Source organism: Nyctereutes procyonoides, unplaced genomic scaffold, assembly GCF_905146905.1.
Source record: "Nyctereutes procyonoides isolate TBG_1078 unplaced genomic scaffold, NYPRO_anot_genome, whole genome shotgun sequence".
Lineage (NCBI taxonomy): Eukaryota > Metazoa > Chordata > Mammalia > Carnivora > Canidae > Nyctereutes > Nyctereutes procyonoides.
In genome coordinates, this window is record NW_026575126.1 from 21,587,802 (window position 1) to 21,606,707 (window position 18,906).

General features: G+C 37.5%; 1 protein-coding gene and 1 pseudogene across 1 annotated transcript in view; one reads left to right on the forward strand and one right to left on the reverse strand.

Moving 5' to 3' along the window:
• The window catches only part of DIPK1A (divergent protein kinase domain 1A), a 116,456-nt gene that overhangs the window by 81,155 nt on the left and 16,395 nt on the right, over nt 1-18,906 (reverse strand). The gene's annotated exons all lie outside the window — the stretch shown is intronic.
• On the forward strand, nt 11,415-12,291 carry LOC129519272 (F-actin-capping protein subunit alpha-2-like; annotated as a pseudogene).

Below are 18,906 nucleotides of genomic sequence, written 5' to 3' on the forward strand. Positions count from 1 at the left end.
ATGGCTGTTTAGTCTGGCTCGGCCAGAACCACCATAGCAGATAGCATGCACCTCCATCAGGTATGAAGAACCCTGATCTATTGCTTAACTGAATGCTGTTATACATGGCCTTGGATGATTTATGTTCCAGCTCTTTAATGAACAGGTCATTTAGATATTTTTTTTCAATCTACCATTAGTAGAAACAACTTTTACCTTCACTTTTCTACTTGAGAAAATTATTAGTTCATACAGACTACAGATGTTCATTACATGCAATTCACTGTTAGCTACTCTAGGGAAAACCAGAAAGTATTAACATAAGTTCTGCAACCACCAGCTTCCAGGATTTTACAATTGAGTAGGATCATGCAAATTTGATGACCTCTGAGTTATACTTTTAAAATTAAATTCTCACCAGTTTTTGTGTCTAGTTTAATTGCACTTAGGTCCTATGTCTCTTTGCTAATAGACATCAAACACAAAGTTCATTTATAATGCAATAGAGAAAGGGATTAAAGCATCATAAAGAGCTAATCCAACTGATGGTTATAAAGAGAAGACAACTAGAAAATGTGAGATTATCAAACTATGAGCTGAACCCCCTCCAAGATTCAGCTTATTCGTCAGACCTAAAATATTTTTGTTTTGATTAAACACTGAAGCTTTATATCCCTTTGAGAGAATAAATCATATCTGGGGACTGTCTGTATCTCTGGTTCAATTTGCCTAGAGCAGTCTTGTAAAAGTGGTTGGGTCAGAGCAATAAGACTACTAGGTTATCAGTTTTGTCAAATTATTTATCAGGCTAATTAACTGATCTGAATTTCTGGGTTTTCCCCTGTGTTAAACTGGGACAATAATATCTGCCCTGAAAGCCTTGCAGTGCTAGTTACCATAAGGATCAAAATGAAATACTGTAAATGAAAGTACTCTGCAAACTATTCTATAAATGTAAGGTGATATTATTGAGCTTAAGTTTTTTGAACCTTTCATATAAAATCCAAAGCTAGATACAGTCAGATCAACATCTTTCTCCAGGGACACCTGGGGGCTCAGTGGTTGAGTGACTGCCTTTGGCCCAGGGCATGATCCTAGGATCCCAGGATCAAGTCCCGGAGCATCGGGCTCCCTGCATGGAGCTTGCTTCTCTCTCTGCCTATGTCTCTGCCTCTCCCTTTCTATGTCTCTCATGAATAAATAAATAAAATCTTAAAAAAAATCTTTCTACAATCACTTCAACTTTCTTACAGCACACTTACTGATGACTAACCCATCATGAATAATTTGCAAGTATTACTTTACAGTTATATTATACTTCTACCTAACTCTAGTAGATATGACTTTCAGCCTAGGAGAAGGGAATCTCAATAAAAATCCATACCTGCTTTATTGTGCTGGAGATCAAATAGCGAATCAGGAAAGAATAACAGATCTAAAAATGCTCCTTCAGTCTCTTTTGGGGCTAGGACTGGAACTCATTCTAGCAGTGAATGACCCAATCATCACCAAAATATTCATGCTGCTTTTGGAAAAAATCTCAGCAAAGGTCATCTGACCATCCAGTTGAGGGTGGGGGGAGGGATGTCTTAACCTCACATTACACCTATTTACAAAAGATCAACCTCTAATGGACTATGAAAGATAAAAAAAGATAAAATTCAGAGAAAAACATTGTGACTTTAGAGTATTTGAAGTATTTGTATCCTCTTAAATCAGACATAAAAACTTTGACCACAAAAGAAAAAATTGATACATTTGATTACATTAAGATTTATGTTCATCAAGAGATGCCATTAATAGAGCAAAATGACAACCCACAAAGATAGATATAATAATAATATACCTGAAAATAACCCATATAGATTTTACATAGAGAATTACTGTGAATCAATAAGAAAAATATAGACCATGCAACAGAAATATGAACAGAAGACCTGAACTTTGGTGACTTTCCAAAAGAGGCTATCCATTTGGCAAATAAACCTGAAAAGATGTCCAGCTTCATTAGTAATCAGGCCAATGCAAATTAAAACCACAATGTGATATCATTCTACACATATTAGAACATCTAAAATGAAGAAGATGTAAAATACCGAGTATTGGTGAGGATATGGTGCAATGTATGGAGTATTCATACACTGTTAGTGGTATAAACTGGAACAATCTTTTTGGAAAACTGATTGTAATTATTTATTAAAACCGAATGTAGGAATATCTATGACCCAGCAATTCCACTCCAATGAAATGCTCATAAATATTCACTAGACAAGTACTAAAATGTCCACAGCTTCAATATTTGTAATAGCTAAAAACTGGAAGCAAACCAAAAATCCATTAACAGAATGGATAAATAAGTTGGAGTATGATCACACACACACAAAATACTACACAGCAATGAGAGTGAATATGTATAATTACATGTGACAATATGGATGAGTCTCACAAATGTAATGCTAAGCAAAAGAATCCAGACCCAAAAGGCATGAGTCCACTTTATCTATCTATCTATCTATCTATCTATCTATCTATCTATCTATCTATCTTCTATCTATCTCCAAAATAGTAACAGACAAAACTAATATGTTCCATCAGAAGTCAGTATTGTGGTTATTACTGCAGGGGGTGGGGGTGACAGAAAGAACATGCAGGGGGCTTCGAGAGTGCTGACAAGTTCTATTTCTTTTCTTTTTTACTTTTTTTAAAAGTGGGGGAGCAGCAGAGGAAAAGGAAGAGACACAATCTCAAGCAGGCTCCATGCCCAACACACAGCCCAACACAGGGCTTTACAAACCTGACATTGTGACCTGAGCTGAAATCAAGAGTCAGATGCTTAACCAACTGAGCCACCCAGGTACCCCTCAAGGTTCAATTTCTTGATCAAATATGCATTTCCATATGCATTTAAACGTTAGTAAAAAGTTAAGAAGCATTACTTTTTGTTATTTTGTGTTAAGGTTCTGATCTTTCACATAAAAAATCAGCACCTCTTGAAATAAATACCAAAACACACGTACATGCTAATAGCCAAACTGATTTTAAGCTAATTGCAGATTAACTTTTAGCAAATTCATAGCTTCACAGAATTAGAGATCTAGTTATAGTCTAGGATAGGGAATTTGCTCTTTTCTGATTAAAAAAAATTAAAAAGTGTTAGTAAAACAATGATTTTCTTATCCCTCTCTTTATCATTGTTCTTATCAGGAACTATACACAGAGCAAGGTGCATTACATATATTATTTCATGTCATTCTCCTAACTCTGTGAAATAATTTTATAATCTTCATGATTTTACAGGTAAAGAAACATAGGCTGATTATGTTGTCTAAAGGCAAACAGTACAAATGTGGTAGTGCCAGGACCTGAATTCTGGTGTGTCTGGCTCCCAAGCTGATGTTCTTTTTTTTAATATTTATTTATTCATTCATAAGAGACACACACAGAGAGGCAAAGACATAGGCGGAGGGTAAAGCAGGCTCCTTGTGGGGAGGCGGATGCAGGACTCAATCCCAGGACCCCAGGATCACAACCTGAGCCAAAGGCAAACACTCAACCACTAAGCCACCCAGGTTGATATTCTTAACCACCATTTTATCTCTGCCTCATTGTCATACTGGGGGCTTTACAGCATGGGGTGATGATAATCTTCTTTGGCTTTTGCTTAATCACTTTAGGCTGCTATATGTGAACAGAACATCTTCCCAACCCTCTGTTCCCTCACACATTTTTTTTTTAAAGACTCAGGAGGGGGCTGGGGGAATGCCTGGGTGGCTCAGTCAGTTGAGCGTCTGCCTTCAGCTCAGGACACAATTTTGGGGGTCCTAGGATGGAGCCCTGGGACAGAGCCCTGAGTAGAGCTCTCTGATCAATAGGGAGTCTGCTTCTTCCTCGCTCTCTCGAGTAAATAAAATTTTTTAAAAAAGACTCATGGAGGGACTGGGCTGTTAAGAAGTGAAAGATGGGTGTTAAGACAGAAAATCCGTGCCACCAGTAGACCTACAATACATTGTAACAGATTTTTAAAAAAATTTATTTTGGGCAGCCCAGGTGGCTCAGCGGTTTAGCGCCGCCTTCAGTCCAGGGTGTGATCGTGGAGCCCTATGATCCAGTCCCCCATCGGGCTCCCCACGGGGAGCCTGCTTCTCCCTCTGCCTGTGTCTCTGCCTCTCTCTCTGCATCTCTCTGTGTCTCTCATGGATAAATAAATAAAATCTTGAAAAAAAAATTATTTTAATTCCAGTTAACATACAATGTTATATTAGTTTCAGGTGTATGACACAGTGATTCAACAATTACATACATTAATTACTCAGTGCTCATCAAGACAAGTGCACCCCTCAATTCCCATCACCTATTTAACCTATCCTTCAAGCCACCTCCCCTCTGGTAACCATCAGTTTGTTCTCTATAGTTCAGAGTCTGTTCCTTGGTTTCTCTCTCTTTCTCCCTTTATTCCCTCTTTGCTTGTTTGTTTTTTAAATTCCACATATCAGTGAAATCATATGGTATTTGTCTTTCTATGACTTATTTTGCTTAGAATTATACTCTAGTTCCATTCATGTTATTGCAAAGAGCAAGATTTTATTCTTTTTATAGCTGGGGTGGGGGGCACATCTTCTTTATCCATTCCTCATCATGGACACTTGGGCTTCTTCCATATCTTGGCTATTGTAAATAACGCTGCTACAAACATAGCAATGCATGTATCCCTTTAAATTACTGTTTTTGTATTTTGATGGTAAATACCTAGTAATAAAATTGCTGGATCATAGGGTAGTTCAATTTTTAACTTTTTGAGAAACCTCTATACTATTTTTCACAGTGGCTACCAGTCTGCATTCCTCAAGTGCAAAAGGCTTCCTTTTTCTCCACATCCTTGTCAACACCTGTTGTTTCTTGTGTTGTTGATTTTAGCCATTCTGACAGGTGTAAGGTGATATCCCTATTGTAGCTTTGATCTGCATTTCACTGATAAGTGATAATGAACATCTTTTCATGTGTCTGTTGGCCATCTGAATATCTTTTTTTTTTTTAGATTTTATTATTTATTTATTTATTCATGAGAGACACAGAGGGAGAGAGAGGCAGAGACACAGGCAGAGGGAGAAGCAGGCTCCATGCAGGGAGCCTGACGTGGGACTCGATCCTGGGTCTCCAGGATCACACCCTGGACCGAAGGCAGCGCCAAACCGCTGAGCCACCGGGGCTGCCCCTGAATATCTTCTTTGAAGAAATATCTGTTCATGTCTTCTATTTGTAAATTAAATTATTTATTTTCTGGGTGTTGAGTGTTAGAAGTTCTTTATATATTTTGGATACTAAACCTTTATCAGATATGTCATTTACAAATATCTCCTCCCATTCCATAGGTTGCCTTTTAGCTTTGTTGATTGTTTCCTTCATTATGCAGAAGCTTTGTATCTTGATGTAGTCCCAAGAGTTTTTGTTTTGTTTTGTTTTTTAAGATTTACTTATTTGAGAGAGACAGTGTGTGCAAGTGTGAGGAGGGGCAGAGGGAGAGGATCTCAAGCAGACTCCTTGCTGAAAGGGGAGACCAACACAGAGCTTGATCTCACCACCCATGAGATCATGACCTGAGATGAAACCAAGAGTCAGATGCTTAACCCACTGAGCCACACAGGCACTCCTAAGTGCTTTCTGCCTTCCTCTCTTCTAGGATTTTTATGGTTTCAGGTCTTTAATCCATTTTGAATTTATTTTTGTGTATGGTGTAAGAAAGTGGTCCAGTTTCATTCTTTTGCATGCTGTTGTCCAGTTTTCCCAGCACCATTTGTTGAAGAGACTTTTTCCCCTTGGATATTCTTTCCTGCTTTGTCCAAGATTAACTGACCTTATAATTGTGGGTTTATTTCTGGGCTTTCTGTTCTGTTCCATTAATCTATGTGTCTATTTTTGTGCCAGTACCATAGTGTTCTGATCACTACAGCTATGACTTGAAGCCTGGAATTGTGATGTCTCCAGTTTTCCTTTGCACTTTCAAGATTGCTTTGGCTATTCGGGGTTTTATGGTTCCGTACAAATTTTAGTATTGTTTGTTGTTTTTAACAATTGGCTACATGGAAAACTCAGTAGAAGTCTCAGCAGACTGGTCTCAAATGAGACAAGTCAGAGTGAGTGTTTCTACTTATGCAATAATGGAAGAAGCAGGGACAGACGAAGCAATTTTGTAAAAAATGATGGTCAGTATGAAGGTTCCTGATTGTGCAAAGGTGTCTGCTTTTCTTTAAATCTTCCTCTAGAGAATGTTATTATTTTCAAAAGTTATGTTGACAAGGATAGATTATTGAATGTGGATGCTAGTAAAGCTTTAATAAAGTTTAGGTTGGCAGGAGAAACATGATTGACTGGATTATTGATCTGTACTTAGTTTCTAATCTTTAATCAGATACTTCTCTGTCCAGAAAAGTATCACTTAGCAGATGCCTTCCCAAGTTGCAGATATGGTACCTAAGAAGAAACAAGCACTTTCACTTACTCATTCTTCTTTGGAAAACACTAAACTTAAAAAGTAACTGTCCGTTTGTGTCAAGTGTCCATTTCAGGGTTAAAAAATCATACTTTGACCTGAGGGTGACTCCATCATCCTTCATTTATAAGGAATTTCAAAGTTTACTTTTGAACCATTCAACATGAAGATTTAACCTTAAATGCCATTCTTTATAACAGAGTTAAAAACATACTTGCCAATATCAAAGAACTGTATACTTAATGAGTGTTAGAGTTTTTCATAGAGTCATAATCTTAAATCATGAACTAGGGTTATTCCCTACTTTCACCTCTCCCCACACGGAGAGGTGAAGCAGCCTCCCAGTGATGCTATAATTTGCACCACTTCTCCATGGAGGCGGCCGACGTGTAACTCTAAGGTATACCAGCCACTTAGATGAAGGGCATAACTTCATGTCCCTAGACATACATCTACTACTTGTCTCTTGAAAGCATTTATATGAACAAGAAGACGATGTGGCTCTCTTTAGTAAACACAGATAGTATCGATTGTATCTCTCTGTGCATTATTCTGTCTAGGCCCTTTTCTATTCCAAGTTCTACAAAAATATTAAAAGAATATTTTTCACATTAGGTAATAAAAATATGCCATCCTCTAACTGAAAGTGGAAAAAGAAATTTTGTGTCACGCTGTTAAAGCATTTATCATCATACAGTATGATATTTTCTATATTCAATATAACAGAATTTTAAAATAACCACTATATTAATTTTGAGAAATTTTTATGTAATGGATAGAGTAAAAGTTCTTGATAAGAAAAAATACATTGATTTATCCAAGGCAGCCGTAAATATATGCCAAGAGAAATAGTTTGAAGGGAGAAATTGAGGGACGCCTGGGTGGCTCAGTGGTTGAGGGTCTGCCTTTAGCTCAGGGTGTGATCCTAGGGTCCTGGGATCGAGTCCCACACCGGGCTCCCTGCATGGAGACTGCTTCTCCCTCTCCCTGTGTCTCTGCCTCTCTCTGTGTGTCTCTCATGAATAAATAAATAAAATCTTTTTTAAAAAAGTTCTTGAAATAGGCAAGCACACAACATAGATGGCCATAATGTGTTTTTTAAAAGCCATTCAAATGTTTATTAATTTTTGGATATCATAACATTTTATGAGGAAGCTAAAGCATTCCTCTTTTATTACTGAAAATAGTGTTACTAGGTAGGTAAGAAAAAACTGTTCCTATCAACTATCATTACCATCTCACCAGTAAATGAAAAACATAAGGCTAAGAAAGACAAAGGAGAAAAAAAGAAAGAAAGAAAGAAAGAAAGAAAGAAAGAAAGAAAGAAAGAAAGAAAGAAAGAAAGAAAGAAAGAAAAAGAAAGAAAGACAAAGGAGCTTGATATAAGGCAAATCACAGGCTTGAAATCTCATGCTAAAGCATATTACTCATCTTAATATAACATTAGAATTCTTTCTACTTTTTTTAAAGTTCAAAATCATTTCAATAGGATGCGTGGGTGGGCTCACTCAGTTAAGTGTCTGCTTTTGGCTGGGGTTGTGATCCCAGGGTCCTGGGACTGAGCCCTACATCAGGCTCCCTGCTCAGCTGGGAGCCTGCTTCTCCCTCTCCCTCTCCCTGCTCCTCCTCCTGCTTATGCTCTCTCTCTCTCTCTCTCTCTCTCTCTCTCTGTCAAATGGATAAATAAAATCTTTTTTAAAAATCACTTCAATAGGGATCCCTGGGTGGCGCAGCGGTTTGGCGCCTGCCTTTGGCCCAGGGCGCGATCCTGGAGACCCGGGATCGAATCCCACATCGGGCTCCCGGTGCATGGAGCCTGCTTGTGTCTCTGCCTCTCTCTCTCTCTCTCTCTGTGACTATCCTAAGTAAATAAATATTAAAAAAAAATCACTTCAATAAAAAGGCTTGCTACATAAGACATCTATAACCCAATACTATCATTTTGTATGGTTAATTTCTATCACCTGTGGGGCGGGAAGTCTACACAACATAATGACTTTCAAATTTATTTGGCAGATCTAGCTATGGGCCACTTTTTATTAACCTGATTTAATGGGATCTATTTTAGATTAATTAATCCTCAGAGATATAAATTCCTTAATAAAGCAGTCAGCAGTATCTTAAAATATTAACCAAAACATTCATAAATCATGTTAAACAATCCATTAGCAAGACCAAAATACCTCACTTTCTATTTCTTTTCTTTTTTTTTTTTTAATTTTTATTTACTTAGGATAGTCACAGAGAGAGAGAGAGAGGCAGAGACACAGGCAGAGGGAGAAGCAGGCTCCATGCACTGGGAGCCCGATGTGGGATTCGATCCCGGGTCTCCAGGATCGCGCCCTGGGCCAAAGGCAGGCGCCAAACCGCTGCGCCACCCAGGGATCCCTCACTTTCTATTTCTATTTGCAGTTTTCAGAGCATAACTCTCTGCTTTCCCACCTTCCCAAACACCTCCTTGTATTCCATAACTCTTCCTTTCACATTCCACTCCTCTATCATCTAAGATATGATTAGATGTAAATTACATATATCAAGTGACTGCAGTTAATTTACCCTATAACATTAGCTAATCTCAAAGTATTGGTATATATTAATTAAGTCAGCCAATGGTGTAAATGGAGGCTTAACTTCCTACTTAAGACTGGGACAAAAAAAAAAAAAGACTGGGACATCATCAGGTAGAAAGAGGAATTTTTTTTGGGGGGGGGAGGTAGGAATTGGAAGTCTGAAATCATGCATTATCTAATGGTAAACCTGACTTAGTCCTTTTCAGATGATAGATATTCTCTGTCCCTCTGCCCTCTCCAACAGAGACTGCTAAAAACAGAACCCTCCTCTGCCTCCTTTCTTTTTCCTTTCTTGCCTGTTTGGAACACAACTGAACACACCTGTACTGATTAAAAAAATAGATACTAAAGGCCAATGAAAGCATCTAAATAGTACAATACTTCTTCCTTTGTAATCCTACCCTTAACTGGCACCTCCCAGGTTCATTAGTATTTATTTCAACTACTTCTGGCAATTAAGATTTTGATTTCTTTTTTTTTTAAGATTTATTTATTTGAGAGAGAGAGAGCATAAGCAGGAAAGGCAGAGAAGGAGAGAGAATCTCAAGCTGACCCCACATTGAGCCTGGAGCCAGACTCAGGGCTCCATCCCATAACTCTGAGATCATGACCTGAGCCTAAACCAAGAGTTGGCTGCTTAACCAAATGCCCCAGATTTTGATTTTTAAAATTCAATTTTGGAATATAGCCCCTTCATCAATGGGGGTTACGTATTATTGAAATCTAGCTTTTTATTTGCAGACGCCCAAGAAAATTTTGAAAACTATACATCCCCTCACACATTCTTAAACTGACATCTAAAATTTTTCACCATAAGTTTAAGTAGTTGCACAGGAGTAACTTCATTGTAAATATTGATATTTTAAAATAAAGCTGTTATATCATCTTAAATATAAATGTATCAAATGAATTTAAACTCTTTAGCAATTTTCCCATTTCCTTTTCCCATTTTCTAATTGGATTGTGTGTCTTTTACAGTTTTGAGAGTTCTTTATATATTCTAGATACTAGTTCTTTGTCAGATATGTGGCTTGCAAACATTTTCCCCCCATCTGTACCCTGTCTTTGCATCCTCTTTTTTTTTTTTTAAGGGAAGACTTCCCTTTTTTTTTTTTTTTTAATTTTTTATTTATTTATGATAGGCACACAGTGAGAGAGAGAGAGGCAGAGACACAGGCAGAGGGAGAAGCAGGCTCCAGGCACCGGGAGCCCGATGTGGGATTCGATCCCGGGTCTCCAGGATCACGCCCTGGGCCAAAGGCAGGCGCCAAACCGCTGCGCCACCCAGGGATCCCTGTCTTTGCATCCTCTTAACAAGGTTTTTTGTAGAGTAGATTTTATTTTGTTTTATTTATTTTATTTTATTTTAAAGATTTTATTTATTTATTCATGAGAGACACCGAGAGAGAGAGAGAGAGAGAGAGAGAGAGAGAGGCAGAGACACAGGAAGAGGGAGAAGCAGGCTCCATGCAGGGAGCCCGACATGGGACTCGATTCCAGGTATCTAGGATCACACCCTGGGCTGAAGGCAGCAGTAAACTGCTGAGCCATCCAGGCTGCCCCAAGATTTTATTTTTGATGAGATAAAACTTATCAATTTTTCCTTTTATGGATCATGTTTTTGATGTCAAGTCTAAGAACTTTTTACCTAAGTTGTAGGCCCCAAATATTTTTCCACTTTTTTTCAAGTTTTGTAGTTTTATGTTTTTCATTTTTGTCTATGATCTATTTTTAGTTCATTTTTATATAAGATTTATGTAAAGTTTTTTTTCTCTTTTGCTAATGGATATCTAATTGCTTCAGCACCCATCATTAAAAAGCTATTCCTAAAAAAAGAAAAAAAAAAGCTATTCCTCCTCTATTTGAATTGCTTTTAGGTTCTTTGTCAAAAATTAATTAAGCATATTCATGTGGCTCTAATCCTGGGTTCCCCATGCTCCAATGATCTGTATCTATTCCTCCACTAGTACCACACTATCTTGATTAATGAAGCTATACTGTCAAGCTTTGACAAAGGCTTGAGAAAAGGTGATTCCTCCCACATGAATTATTTCTATTGTAATGTATTTTCTGTTTGAAAGTCTTTTACTAGACAGTTATATTTTCCCCCAACAAAAATCTGTCTGTAAATTAAAACTAAATTTCTCTTTATTTTCTGTAATAAAAGACTTCAGATGTTAACACAATTTCTTCTTGAGTTTTTTTTTTACAATTATAATTAGTAACCAATCAATTAAAATATAAATACACTGCAAAATTTGATTTTAAAGATTCTTAAATGCAATAAATAAAACTGTATTAAAGAGATAGGTGTGAGGGGAATTCAGGTGGCTGCTGCTGCCACCATTGCCACCACCTGGTTTGTTGCCAGAAGGAAAATGGCGGATATGGAGAAGCAGTTCTCCAATGAGGAGGAGGTGAGTAGAGCAGCAAAATTCATTACTCATGTCCCTCCTGGAGAATTTAATAAGGTCCTTAATGATGTTTGGTTACCACTTAATGATAATCTTCTTAGGGAAGGAGCAGCTCATACATTTGCACAATATAACTTGGACCAGTTTACTCCAATAAAAATTGAAGGTTATGAAGAACAGGTTATTGATAAAAGAACATGGCAACTTAGGAAATGGAAAGTTTTTGGATTCCAACAAGAATCTGTTTCAAATTTGATCATTTCAGAATGGAAGCAACTGATCCAAGATCATATGAAGCAGAAAATGCAGCTGATACATGGAGAACTTCAGTAGAAACCACTCTGCAAGCATATATAAAAGAACATTATCTAAATGAGGTCTGCATTGTTATATGGTTTTTAAAAATAGATGGACAGCAAATCATTATTGCTTGCAGGGAAAGCCATTAGTTCCAAGCAAAAAACTTTTGGAATGGTCACTGGAGGTCAGAGTGGAAGTTTACAATCACTTCTTCAACCACTCAAGTGGTTGGCATTTTGAAAATTCAGGTTCACTATTATGAAGATAATAATGTTCACTGAGTCATAAAAATATACTAGATTCCCTAACAGCATCTAATGAAGTACAAACCGCAAAAGAATTTATAAAGATTATAGAAGCTGCAGAAAATGAGTATCAGACTGCTATCAGTGAGAATTATTAGACAACATCTGACACTACTTTCAAAGATTTACCTCCACAGTTGCCAATGACATGTACTAAGAATGACTGGAACTAGATCCTTAGCTACAGGATTGGCAGAGATGCAGAGATGCAGGATTGGCAGATGCAGGATGTGTAAGATGCACATTGCATAACCAATCATTTAGTATCTGCATAAAAAAAAAATCACTGCAAAAGTATTCAAAACTGTCAAACTACACAGGTGGGCTGTTCCCATTTTAAATTACTGTAATTAATTAGTTTGGTTAGAGTACAAAGCTTAGCTAATTAACCATTATTTTTCATTTCTTTTGTTCAAAGAGGATTGAAGAATCAGTTTAGTTTAAATGTCTTTTACTTTCTCTCATGCCTTTCTTTTTTACAATTAAGAGATGATCCCTTGAGATTTTTTTTTTTTTAAGATTTTACTTATTTGAGAGAGAGAGAGACAGCAAGAGAGAGCACGAGTAGGGAACAGGGAGAGGGAGAAGCAGGCTCCCCACTGAGCACTGAGCAGGAAGCCCGACTTGGCTGGATCCCAGGACCCTGGGATCTTGACCTGAGTCAAAGGTAGATGTTTAACCAACTGAGCCACCCAAGTGCCCCATGATTCCTCTAGTTTAAAAGTTTTTTATGTGTTTCAAAAATATTTTACTTATTGTAACCCTAAAATTGTTGTCTTCTGGTTTATGAAGTCGGTTGACTTTTGATATTTGCCCAGCACTTTTTAAGGGTTAGTAATGGACTTTCCAGTTTAAGGCAGTTGATGAGTTTAGCCATATATGCTGCTGAAGAAATTGTCACCTTTCCCTCCTCACCTCTTCCTCCTCACCTCTTCCATTTATGTAAGATTGAGATTAGTGGGAAAGCATTTTCTATATCTATTGTGTTTGAACCTTTCAAGAAGGTTTTTTAGCTAGCTTAGTGTTTAAATAAACTTTTTCAAAACAAAGCCAATGTCTGATGCTGTTTTGAGATTCTGAAATTAAATGAAAATACTTATTTCAGAAATGCATTTAATGCTTTTTTCTTGTGACAGTTACACAGATTAGCTTGAATTCCATATGTCTGAGTTATTTTTATCATAGAGCCAAAAGGTATTATAAGAAGACAAATTGAAATATATGTAATCTTAGACTCATAAAAAAAATAAAATTTAAAAGGAGATGGGTGAAGTTTTTCTTCTTCAGTTAGTACACATTTCCATGAAGTGACTATTATTTATTGCCAGGATGAAATAGTGCTCTGCACCAATTCTATCACTACTTTCAGTTTTCATAACTTTAAATGGTGAGAAACCTGTTTCACATAAATGAGAGGAGAATGGAAGTCTTGTTAGAGCAATTATTTCTCAATTCTTCAAAAATTTTTGAGCAGTATTTTTTAAAAATATGACAGTAATATATCATCAAAAGTATACTTAATAGGTGTGCCTAAGTGGCTCAGTTGACTAAGCATCTGCCTTCAGCTCAGGTCAAGATCCCAAGGTTCTAGGATCAAGCCTCATATCAGGCGCTCTGTTCTCCCTCTCCCCTTCACCCTGCTTGTGCACACTCTTTCAAATATATAAAATCTTTAAAATATATACACACTTAACAGTCTATTAGTTAATTAGCAAACAAATCAGTGAGGTCTCTCAGTTTTAGAAGAGCAAAAAAAAGAGCAAAAAAAAAAAAAGTCTTGGAATTGCAAAAGGAACCTTTATCCATCATTACATGAGATAATCTTACTTAGTCATCTACTATCTTCCCACAGACACCAATATTTTCAATTGCCCTTTGGTGCCCGGGTGTTTTTACATCCAGGGACCTTTGTGAGATCAGAGATGGAGCAGTATGCCTTTCTTTTTTAATAGTGTGAAGGGGGCAATGGTGAAAGAGAAAGGGAAGAGCAGACCCTGCACCTCCATCACAAACACATTCTCAGCCAGAACAATGTGAGGAAAACTACATGGTGAGTTTAAAGGTCTACAAATTGGCTCTCTTAAACCATATCTCCCCTATACTCCTTGAAAAGTGTACCCAATTTAAAGATAAAAGTGAATGTGCATCTGCAGCCTGCGATATCAACACTAGCAGAGGGATTCCATGGAAGTGAGCTGTAAATGCTTTTTATGAGAGAAACTGCAAGAGCAAAATGACAAGCACCAAAATAGCAACATGATATATCAAAGGAAGAACCCCCCTTAAAAGCTAAGAATCAGACTGAAGCAAATTAAGTTGTTGCTTAAAGCGTAATAATTAAGACCTTTAAATTTACCAAACCATTCTGTTATCACGGAATAAAAAGCCTTGTTTATCCCTCCTCTGTCCTAGGAGAATAAATTATCTCATGAGTCTTTTATTTCACCAAAGTGCTATTTAAAAGCTATGAAATGTTTAAGCAATTCATTACATTAATATAAAAATCTTTATAGGACGGAAGTACGATCAAAACCAAAGGGTAGGAAGCCCTGATCTGAGCAGAGTGGAAAGGATATGGTGTCCAATGGTAATGCCAAGATCCCAGGTTTTCCCTGGTTGTCTCCTGATCTTTAGTCAGATCTCAAATAACCATTCCCTCCACAGAAAGGCTCTCTGACCAGCTGGCCAAATAGATGTCCTGACACGATTTAGCACATCACCTATTTTAATTATGTGCATTGTGTACATAGCTGCCCAATGTTTGTGTTGTCTGTTCTTAAAATTCATTTATTATTTATCCATCAGTGCCAGAAAAACTCCTGAAACTTCCTAAACCAACATGTGAATTCTCTGAGAGCAGAGATCAAGTCACTGCTACAAGTTCAGTACAATTTCTTTTTCGTTTTTTAACCAAAATAAACTGTTGTTATTATACAAGATTTTCTGGAAAAAAAGTGCCATTTTATCTTTATCCCTCTGAAGTTATTTATTCTAATTCTCTTGTCTTACTTTATTGAAATAATTTATAAATTATGCAATGCTTAAATAGACATTGCAGCCATAAAGATAAACAGGTTAGATAAATATTCATGAGAGAGATAGTTTAAAATTCACACCAGGACTTTTAGTTCAAGATGGTAGGTTGAGGATATATGCTTACTACCTACAACTTACAAAACCACACTCAAATAAAAGAGACAAAATACGCAATAAACCTGTAATAGCAAAAGGAAAGAGAAGTTAAGGAGTTCACCAGTGTATAAAAGATACAACAAATTTCTAGAATTCAAAAAGCAGATGGAATTGTGGTGATAGATGAGACAAGCAGACAAAGCCACAGCCACAAGGCAACCTAAGAGGAGCTGGGAGCCAAAATGCTTGTTGGAATGCTAGAAGGAATCTAGAGAGCCAATCTGCCCTGGAACACCTGATGGCTCTGGGCTCCAGGCCAGCAGGTACAAGGGAGGAGAGAAGGGAAAAGTGGGGCTGAAGACAGAGGGAATAATTGAAGGTCTGTACTTGGAACTGCACTGGTTGGCATCCCCATCCGCTTCCCCCACCCCCACACATATCACAGGCAGCCTGGCACAAACCCTCAGTCAAAAAGCCAGATAGCTGAAAGAACAAATGACCTGAGAAAGCCAAGGCATCTACCGGGGAGTACAGTCTGCCCACAGCAGAGCACTTCTCTAGCACAAAGGCAGCGTCCAACCACAGGCCTAGACCAAGCAGGCCAGCCACGGCACCTGGCTCTACACAGAGGACTCAGTCAGCCATCCACACAGGTAATAGGTCTAGGGAGAAAAGAGAACATCTTTTAAAGTGGCATAGAAAATCCATTTCCTCAGTCCTTCTTTCTAAAATAGGAATAGACAACCAGGATTGCCAGGCACATGGGGAAAACAAGCAGCATGAGAAAGAACAACTAAGAAAAACATATAGAAAAAAGAACCCTTAAAAAAAAGAAAAGAACCCTGAGGGGAGCAAACATAATTAAGGGACATAAGAAAACATTAAAAAAAAAACTTCTATACTCTAAAGATTTCAGAGGGTATTGCACCCATATAAAATAGGAACAGGAAACCACAAAAAAAAAAAAAAGGAACAAAGAACTTGGAAGAATTCTTTAAATTTAAAATTCTTAGTATTTAAAGAGTGATTAGACATGGAAAGTAAATCAACATATGGTCTGGGAAACAAAACTGAGAGGCACGGAATGAGAGCATATGGATAAAAATATGGAAATAACAAAGAGACCATAAGAGACATAAGAGTCAATCCAAGAGGTACAACATTTGACTAATAAGAGCCTCAGAAAGAGGGACAGAAAAAAGAGAGGGAAAACTATTTAAGAAATAAGGTAATTCTCCAGAGATAAATAAAGACCTAAATCTTAAGATTAGAAGGGCTCAGTGAGTACTGAATACAACTAATGATAAAACCCCCACATCTATACATTTCCTCATGGAATTCAAAAACAAGTATAAAAAAGAGACCCTGAGCAGGGAACACAGGTCACCCAGAAAAGACTGACAAACAAACTGGCTTCTTGTCAACAACAGAGGATGTCAGAAGACAATGGAACCATGTCTTCACATTTTCTAAAGGATGCTGTTTTCAGCCCCGAATTCTACACCCAACTCAACTGGGAACCATTATAAAGGTACAATATAGACAGTTCTAGACATGACTCAGAAAGTTTATTTTCCACATATCCTTTCTAAAGAACTTATTTCTGGATACATTCCAGTAAGATGATGGAAGAAATCAGGACCGTTGAAGTGGATCCTGTGGGAGACACAGGATCCTGAGAACAGTGATTCCAACTAGGGTAGTGGAAGGAGATCCTCAGAAGACAGCAGGGCAGTAGCCTACAAAAGCCTTTGGGTACAAAGAAGGATTCCACAGAATCAAAAAATAGACCTGAGAGTAGAGAAGAAGTGAGGTCATAACAAAGGTATATTATGCCTGAGAAGGAGAAAGAGAAGAATAAAAGTAAGAAAGACAATTAGAAACTCCCTGGGGTTAAAAAAGGGACAAAAAATACATTTCAAATATGAAGCAAGCTTATATGTACCCCAATTATAAGAAATTAATGGGGTATGAGAAAAGAGGATCTATTTGTTATTGATCACAGATCTAGAGAGTCTTGGGTTCATTACCCTGGCCCTGGAGAGAAGAAAATGTAATACTAGCACACAAATTGGCTCTGCACTAAATATTTATAGAATCATATTTTAGGGGATACTATAAATAGAGATATCCTTCATCTTAGGCCAGAACTAACTTTGATACTTTGGCCTCAAGACATAAATTTCAGGATCTTAAAAGAAAGACTGGCAAAAGTGTTTGACTCTTATTTTCTATAAACATGGCACCAAACGATAGCCAGTTCCTACCTGTAATACTCTCCCTAAAGATTATAGTTGTTTTCCTTATTCAAATGGTCCAGGGGATCCCTGGGTGGCGCAGCGGTTTGGCGCCTGCCTTTGGCCCAGGGCGCGATCCTGGAGACCCGGGATCGAATCCCACATCGGGCTCCTGGTGCATGGAACCTGCTTCTCCCTCTGCCTGTGTCTCTGCCTCTCTCTCTCTCTCTCTCTCTCTCTCTCTCTCTGTGACTATCATAAATAAAGAAAAATTTTAAAAAATATATTTTAAAAAATGGTCCAGCATTCCAGAACTAGCTCAGTTCACTTCAATTTGGGGGCAGATGTCAGAAGAAATGTCTGCTGAGTAGGTAACCATCCAGAAAAATAAGGTATATTGATCATTCAGGGAAGAAATTGTAGCCCATGGTAATCACAAATCATAACTCTGTTACTTCATTACAGATCCTAAAGGTTAGGCTTTAAATTTATTATTCTTTAATTGGAATATTAAAAAGCAAGTAAACATGATTTCTAAGCAAAAAGAAACTTTTTTTAAAAAAAAGATTTTTTTATTCATGAGAGACCGAGAGAGAGAGAGAGGCAGAGACATAGGCAGAGGCAGAAGCAGGCTCCCCACAGGAGCCCAAGCGAGACTCGATCCCAGCTCCTGGGATCACACCCTGAGTCAAAGGCAGACACTCCAACCGCTGTGCCACCCAGGTGTCCCAAAAAGAAACTTTTTAAAAGGAATGTTCAAACATCACATGTTCTCTTCTCCACTGGCAGAAATATGATTTAGCTTTTGGAAAAGGAGAAATCCTTGCAATAATCTGCTTAATAACAAGAGGCATTTGTTCTTGTCTGTTAATCCTACCTGCTTTTCTGACAAGGAGAAAGTAACTTCATGCTGCAGTCAATGGGTCACAGGTTCATAAGGGAGACTTTCCTTTGTGAAGAATTAACAGGTCATAACAGTATAATACTATTTATAGCTTTCATCTTTCAGATTCAACTTATATAGAGACTTGGTTGTCCTTGGTAACAGGACAAAATATAAGTTACCAACTTTGACGATGTATAAGTAAGTGTCGCTGACAGAAAGTGAGAAAAGCAGACGGAAAAAGAAGCACAAGTTCTAATGCCCCTTTTTAAAAATGGGAGAGTCGACAGATACGGTCATAAGTCGATGAAATGAGAAATAGAGTTATCATTATTTAAAGTTATTAAGTCAAGCAGCAAAGGAAGTAAAATTAATACAACTACTGTATCAAACACTGGAAGAGAGATTACGATGACCATAGTGTTAGAAACCACATTCATTTCTGAAAGTGGAAAGTCATTAGATAATATCTAAAGTTGATCAATGGAAAAAAATAGATAAAAGTCTATTATCTGGAACAGGAGCCCCAAATCCTTTTGATTGTACAACCCTCTTAGGAAAGTATTTTAGAGCACAAATCCCTAACATTTGGATATTTA